Raw genomic sequence first — 6,776 nt, 5'->3', positions numbered from 1 at the left:
CTACTAACTCAAGAATTACGAAACGAGACTTATATGTAACGATTATCGTTGTAACGATATTTTAATGTATATATCATATTAAGAGATATTCATACATCATAATATCATGATAATATAATAATTTAACATCTCTTTGATATAATAAACATTGGGTTAACAACATTAATTGAGATCGTTAACTTAAAGGTTTCAAAACAACATTTACATGTAACGACTAACGAAGACTTAACGACTCCATTAGAATGTATATACATGTTGTGTTTTGATATGTATTCTTACACTTTTGAAAGACTTCAAGACACATATCAAAGTACTTCTACTTAACAAAAATGCTTACAATTACATCCTCATTCAGTTTCATCAACAATTCTACTCGTATGCATCCGTATTCGTACTCGTACAATACACAGCTTTTAGATGTATGTACTATTGGTATATACACTCCAATGATTAGCTCTTAGAAGACCATGTGAGTCACCTAACACATGTGGGAACCATCATTTGGAAACTAGCATGAAATATCTCATAAAATTACAAAAATATTAGTAATCATTCATGACTTATTTACATGAAAACAAAATTACATATCCTTTATATCTAATCCATATACCAACGACCAAAAACACCTACAAACACTTTCATTCTTCAATTTTCTTCATCTAATTGATCTCTCTCAAGTTCCATCTTCAAGTTCTAAGTGTTCTTCATAAATTCCACAAGTATAGTTTCATAAAAATCAAGAATACTTCCAAGTTTACAAGTCTACTTCCAAGCTTTCTAATCCATTCCAAGTAATCATCTAAGATCAAGGAACCTTTGTTATTTATAGTAGGTTATCTTTCTAATTCAAGGTAATATTCATATTTAAATTTTGATTCAATTTCTACAACTATAACAATCTTATTTCGAGTGAAAATCTTACTTGAACTGTTTTCGTGTCATGATTCTGCTTCAAGAACTTTCAAGCCATCCAAGGATCCTTTGAAGCTAGATCCATTTTTCTCATTTCTAGTAGTTTTATCCAGAAAACTTGAGGTAGTAATGATGTTCATAACATCATTCGAATCATACATATAAAGCTATCTTATTCGAAGGTTTAAACTTGTAATCACTAGAACATAGTTTAGTTAATTCTAAACTTGTTCGCATGTTCTAACTTAACTTTTAAAATAAACTAAACACATGTTCTATATCTATATGATATGCTAACTTAATGATTTAAAACCTGGAAACACGATGAACACCATAAAATCGGATATACGCCGTCGTAGTAAAACCGGGGGCTATTTTGGTTTGGATAATTAAAAACTATGATAAACTTTGATTTAAAAGTTGTTCTTCTGGGAAAATTATTTTTCATATGAACATGAAAAATATCCAAAAATCTTGGTTAAACTCAAAGTGAAAGTATGTTTTTCAAAATGGTCATCAAGATTGTGACGACCCGGGAATTTCCGACCAAATTGAAACTGTAACTTTATGTGATTTAATGTTTCGACAAGATAAGCAAAGTCTGTAATGTTGAGTCTCAAAAATTTTGAAACTATGTTTATATATTCAATTGACCTTCGACTGTTCCCAACGATTCACGAACAACTATTTGTAAATAGATTCATATATATTTATGTATGTATATATAAATGTACATGAATATTAATTGTATATATATATATATATATATATATATATATATATATATATATATATATATATAAGATTAAATATTAAATTTATTTATTTGAAAACATATATTTAATGTATTTAACTATATAATAAAACCCGAATCTATATTTATATATATATAAAGTATATTAAAAATAAATATTAAACGATTGTAATACTCAGGTGTCGCTTCGATTAATATTTAACCAGACTAACTTGAACTTATAATATCTATACATAATTATGAATATTGTAATAATTTATAAATGTGATATATACAAAATTTAAAATATTTCATATTAAGTAAATAAATATGTATTTGTTAACATTATTAGTAATAATTATTATTGTCATTGTTATTATTATTGTTATAATGTGATAACTATTAACAGTTTATTAATAATATAATTATATTCATTAACTATTAATATTAAATAAAATTAATAATCATTGATAAGTTGTTATGTATCACTATCTTGATCCATTCTCCTATATACCCGTGAATTTAAATTATTATGGAACACTGTACATGATTGGAAAATTACTGTGTCTAATTGAAGATTTATTTGAGTACTATGCATGTTGCTATGCTTACATCTTGTTCTCTCCACTCTTAGTGTATATATTTACATTTACATAAATATAGGATAAACATATATACATCATATTTGATCACACTTCACCTTCATCTTCTTCCACCACCGGCCACCTTAAATTTATGTGTCTTCTTTGTTCGAACACCACCATCAAGCTCACAACATCATCAACCACCCTTGATATTCGTCATCAACACAAACCCACTCTATTTTTGTTTCTGTGAGCAAACCAACCGTCACTACTACACCTTAGCTCACCATCTCCCTCTATATTTATATACATTCATATAAATCACCAAATACATCTACTAATCCTAAAGCGTGTACAAAGACCCAACAACATCGACCCATCATCGATCACTAAATATTTATATTCGCTTTCTGTTTCGATGGAACCCAACATCAAAACCACTTTCATTAAATGATCGAACACCACCAAGTTTGAACACCCTATCACCTTCATCGATCACCATCAAAACCGGTCTCGGTCGCCTATTGTAGCCAAGACCCAACCTATATAACACCCATGCTATCATTCGAAGGACACCATCACAACCACTCTTTTACAATCACCACCAAACAACCATCACCTTCAACCTTTCTCTCTCTCTTCTCTCTCATGTTTACGATCGAGAATCACCTCTTGATTAATCTGTTTCTGTTTTTCGTTCAGACAGAAAACCATGATCGACCATCACAGCCTGCTGCTCCTCTTCGTATTGTTGCAGTGTTCAACGACCAAAAATCCACCATGTAAAACGTTTTATTGATGCACGTTAAATACTAATGCAAGAGTTAAAATCCTTTTTAGTCTCCTGTCCAAACACCACCACCTAATATACTTGTGTATCACTACTTTATATTTGATATTTTTGACCGAATAATCTATTAAAGAAATACCCACTTAACATTATAAATTACTAGTGGGGGCAAGTGGAAAAAGGGATATGGACGACCAAGATGACCACATAGAATGAAGATATTAATTTTATTTTCGTTCTTGTTTGTTTCCCCTTCGTTCCTTGTTGATTCCTGATTCGTTGCTGCTGTTTACTATTATATTTATTTTTCCAATCATGAACAAAACAAGGATACATGATGATGAAGATGAATAATGATGGTGATGAAAGGTAGATGACGGGATGAACTGATGATGATGATGATATTAGAACGATGATGATCAAAATGTACATGATGTTGACTATAAGTATGGAAATCGATCGTAAATGATGATGATGAGATGACGACGTATGAAGGGAATGATGATTCACGAATTATGTTTATGTGAGGGTTAAGATAAATGATGATGATAATGGACTGCATTTGTGTTGGGTTACTATTCAAAACCCCAACCACAATTCAAATTGTTATCGGGCCGTTTAATTGTTTTAATTGCTATTTGGGCCGAAATCCACTAAGTAGTTGGGAGATATATGGCCTGTTAGACGGATTTATTGAAGTTCAAGAAGAAACAGCCATATACGAGTTATATATATGTGTATCGGGTATTGAAACAGAAAAGCAATCTTAGAGGAGTGGTTAAGGGGCAGTGTTTGGAAACAAGTGGTCGCGGGTTCGAGCCTTGCTTGAGGCAATTTTTTTTTATAAAAAGCTTATTGAAGGTAGATTTCTTTTTATTATGTTATATTTAGTATTATTATTATTAATTATTATTAATATTGTTATTATTATTATTTTTTATTGTTGATATTAATTATTATTATCATTATAAGTATCATTATTATTAATACTATTCCTATTATTAATATTATAACAAATAAATGTTAATTATATAAAAATATATTTAATACATATAACATAACTATATTAATATTTTTAAAAAAGTATATATAAAATAAATATACTTAATTAAATAATAAAACCTAGAAATTATCAAATATAACAATTATATCACTAATAACAATATATAAATTTGTTCGAATACAATTATATGTGTTAATAAATATATAATTGATATAGGTTCGTGAATCCGAGGTCAACCCTACACTTGTTAAATGACGTCATATGTATTTTTACTACAAAATACATTTTGGTGAGTTTCATTTGCTCCCTTTTACTCTTTACGTTTTTGGGCTGAGAATACATGCAAATGCTTTATTAACTGTTTTACAATATTTATATGCGTAAGTTTCATTACTCCCTTTTTAAATGCTTTTGTAATATATATTTTTGGGACTGAGAATGCATGCGCTTTTATAAATGTTTTACGAAATAGACACAAGTAATCGAAACTACATTATATGGTTGAATGATCGAAATCGAATATGCCCCTTTTTATTAAGTCTGGTAATCTAAGAATTAAGGAACAGACACCCTAATTGACGCGAACTCTAAAGATAGATCTATCGGGCCCAACAAGCCCCATCCAAAGTACCGGATGCTTTAGTACTTCAAAATTTATATCATGTCCGAAGGAGGATCCCGGAATGATGGGGATATTCTTATATACAATTTGTGAATGTCGGTTACCAGGTGTTCAATCCATATGAATGATATTTTTGTCTCTATGCATGGGACGTATGTTTATGAGAAATGGAATTATGAAATCTTGTGGTCTATTAAAATTATGAAATGATTATTTATGTTAAATTAATGAACTCACCAACCTTTTGGTTGACACTTGAAAGCATGTTTATTCTCAGGTACGAAAGAAATCTTCCGCTGTGCAATTGCTCATTTTAAAGATATTACTTGAAGTCATTCATGGCATATTTCGAAGAACGTTGCATTCGAGTCTTTGAGTTCATTAAGATTATTATTAAGTCAGTTATAGTGGATTTATTATGAAATGATATGCATGTCGTCAACTGTAGATGAAATGAAAGTTTGTCTTTTAAAAACGAATGCAATGTTTGTAAAATGTATCATATAGAGGTCAAGTACCTCGCGATGTAATCAACTATTGTGAATCGTTTGTAATCGATATGGACTTCGTCCAGATGGATTAGGACGCGTCCTTTCAGTTGGTATCAGAGCGATGGTCTTAGCGAACCAGGTCTTGCATTAGTGTGTCTAGCTGATAGTTTTTAGGATGCATTAGTGAGTCTGGACTTCGACCGTATCTGCATGTCAAAAGTTTTGCTTACCATTTCTTGTCGAAATTCATCTGCTTATCATCCTTAGGAAATTACCTGCTTATCATTCTTAGTCTAGACACATCTTACTACAATGATTGCATGAATAGTGTATAGACAAAATTCGTATCTTAGCGTATCTGCTAATTCATATCTAAGCGTACCTGTTATTGTTACCTTTGCCTGGCAGTTTTCGTAAATTCCTCCGTAACTTATGGGATTTTAGTATTATATATGCATATGTAAATTATGTATTGCAGGGTACTAATTTACATCCTATAATCTATTTCTTATTGAAAATCCTTCATCTGATCGTATGGGATGAATCCCTCAACCAGTTCGAGTCCCTCAGATTTCGATAGCTATTCCGATAGTTATTCCGACAGCTATTCCGACTTGGATAAAAGCGGTGTCACCAGAATGAATCAATCAATCAGCCATCTCCAATTCATTTGAGGGGTTCGTAGTCAACTTAATCAATGGAGACACGAAGAAGGCGATCCCTTCCACTAACCAAATTCACCTCTTGATGAAGAACCTGAAGCACTTACCGGCGAACCTATTCGTAACACCACTTTCACCCTCATTTCCCGAATATCTCACCACAACTATATCATAACTTAGATTCTAAACCTTATTCATTCTCCCGTTCTTACCGATAATCATCCCGGAGTAATAGAAGAAGTCAACGAAATTTGCGCTCGAGTAATCAATTTGGAAAATGTGGTGCAAAATCTACCAGCTTCAGCAACATCACCAGCACCAACATCAATACCAGTACCACCAACAACTCAAGTTCACATCATACACCTCAACATCTAATTATGTACCTCGAGCATAATCATCAATCTGCGAATCGTTCTACATCATTTATCTTCGTTCGACATGATGATTATGTAATCTTCAATGTTTTAGAGATTATATATTCTAGTTCAAACGGTAAATCAAATGAGATCAATATTATAATAACTCACTAAATCTATGATTACATCTGAAGAAAATATATATGTAAGTATATTTTCAAAAAAATGGTAATTAAAAATTCTTTCGTATAAACTGTTAATGGTGAAAATATTTTAACGGGTAGGTAATACCCGAGGAATATTTAGATTTCACTTTAATAGGTTATACTGTACATTCTTCGAATCTGATTCAACATCCATTTACTATCCTACTTACATCTACAGAGATACAAATCCGTTCACCGCAGAATAACCATTTTTTTTTTCAATTTCATATTTGGATTTTGATTTATCACAATCCAACAAGTGGCATAATGAAGAAAACATTGGACAAAATAAAAGTTGTTAGAAACAAACGAATTAACTAATTGAAATTTTGTTAAGAATCCACGCTAACTGTTCCTAGCTAACTGTTTCTAGCTAACTGATTACATTTTAGTTATCGCATTTTATTTATCGCA

This window comes from Rutidosis leptorrhynchoides, chromosome 9 (assembly GCF_046630445.1).
Source record: "Rutidosis leptorrhynchoides isolate AG116_Rl617_1_P2 chromosome 9, CSIRO_AGI_Rlap_v1, whole genome shotgun sequence".
Classification (NCBI taxonomy): Eukaryota; Viridiplantae; Streptophyta; class Magnoliopsida; order Asterales; family Asteraceae; genus Rutidosis; species Rutidosis leptorrhynchoides.
This window is presented reverse-complemented; position numbering follows the sequence as displayed.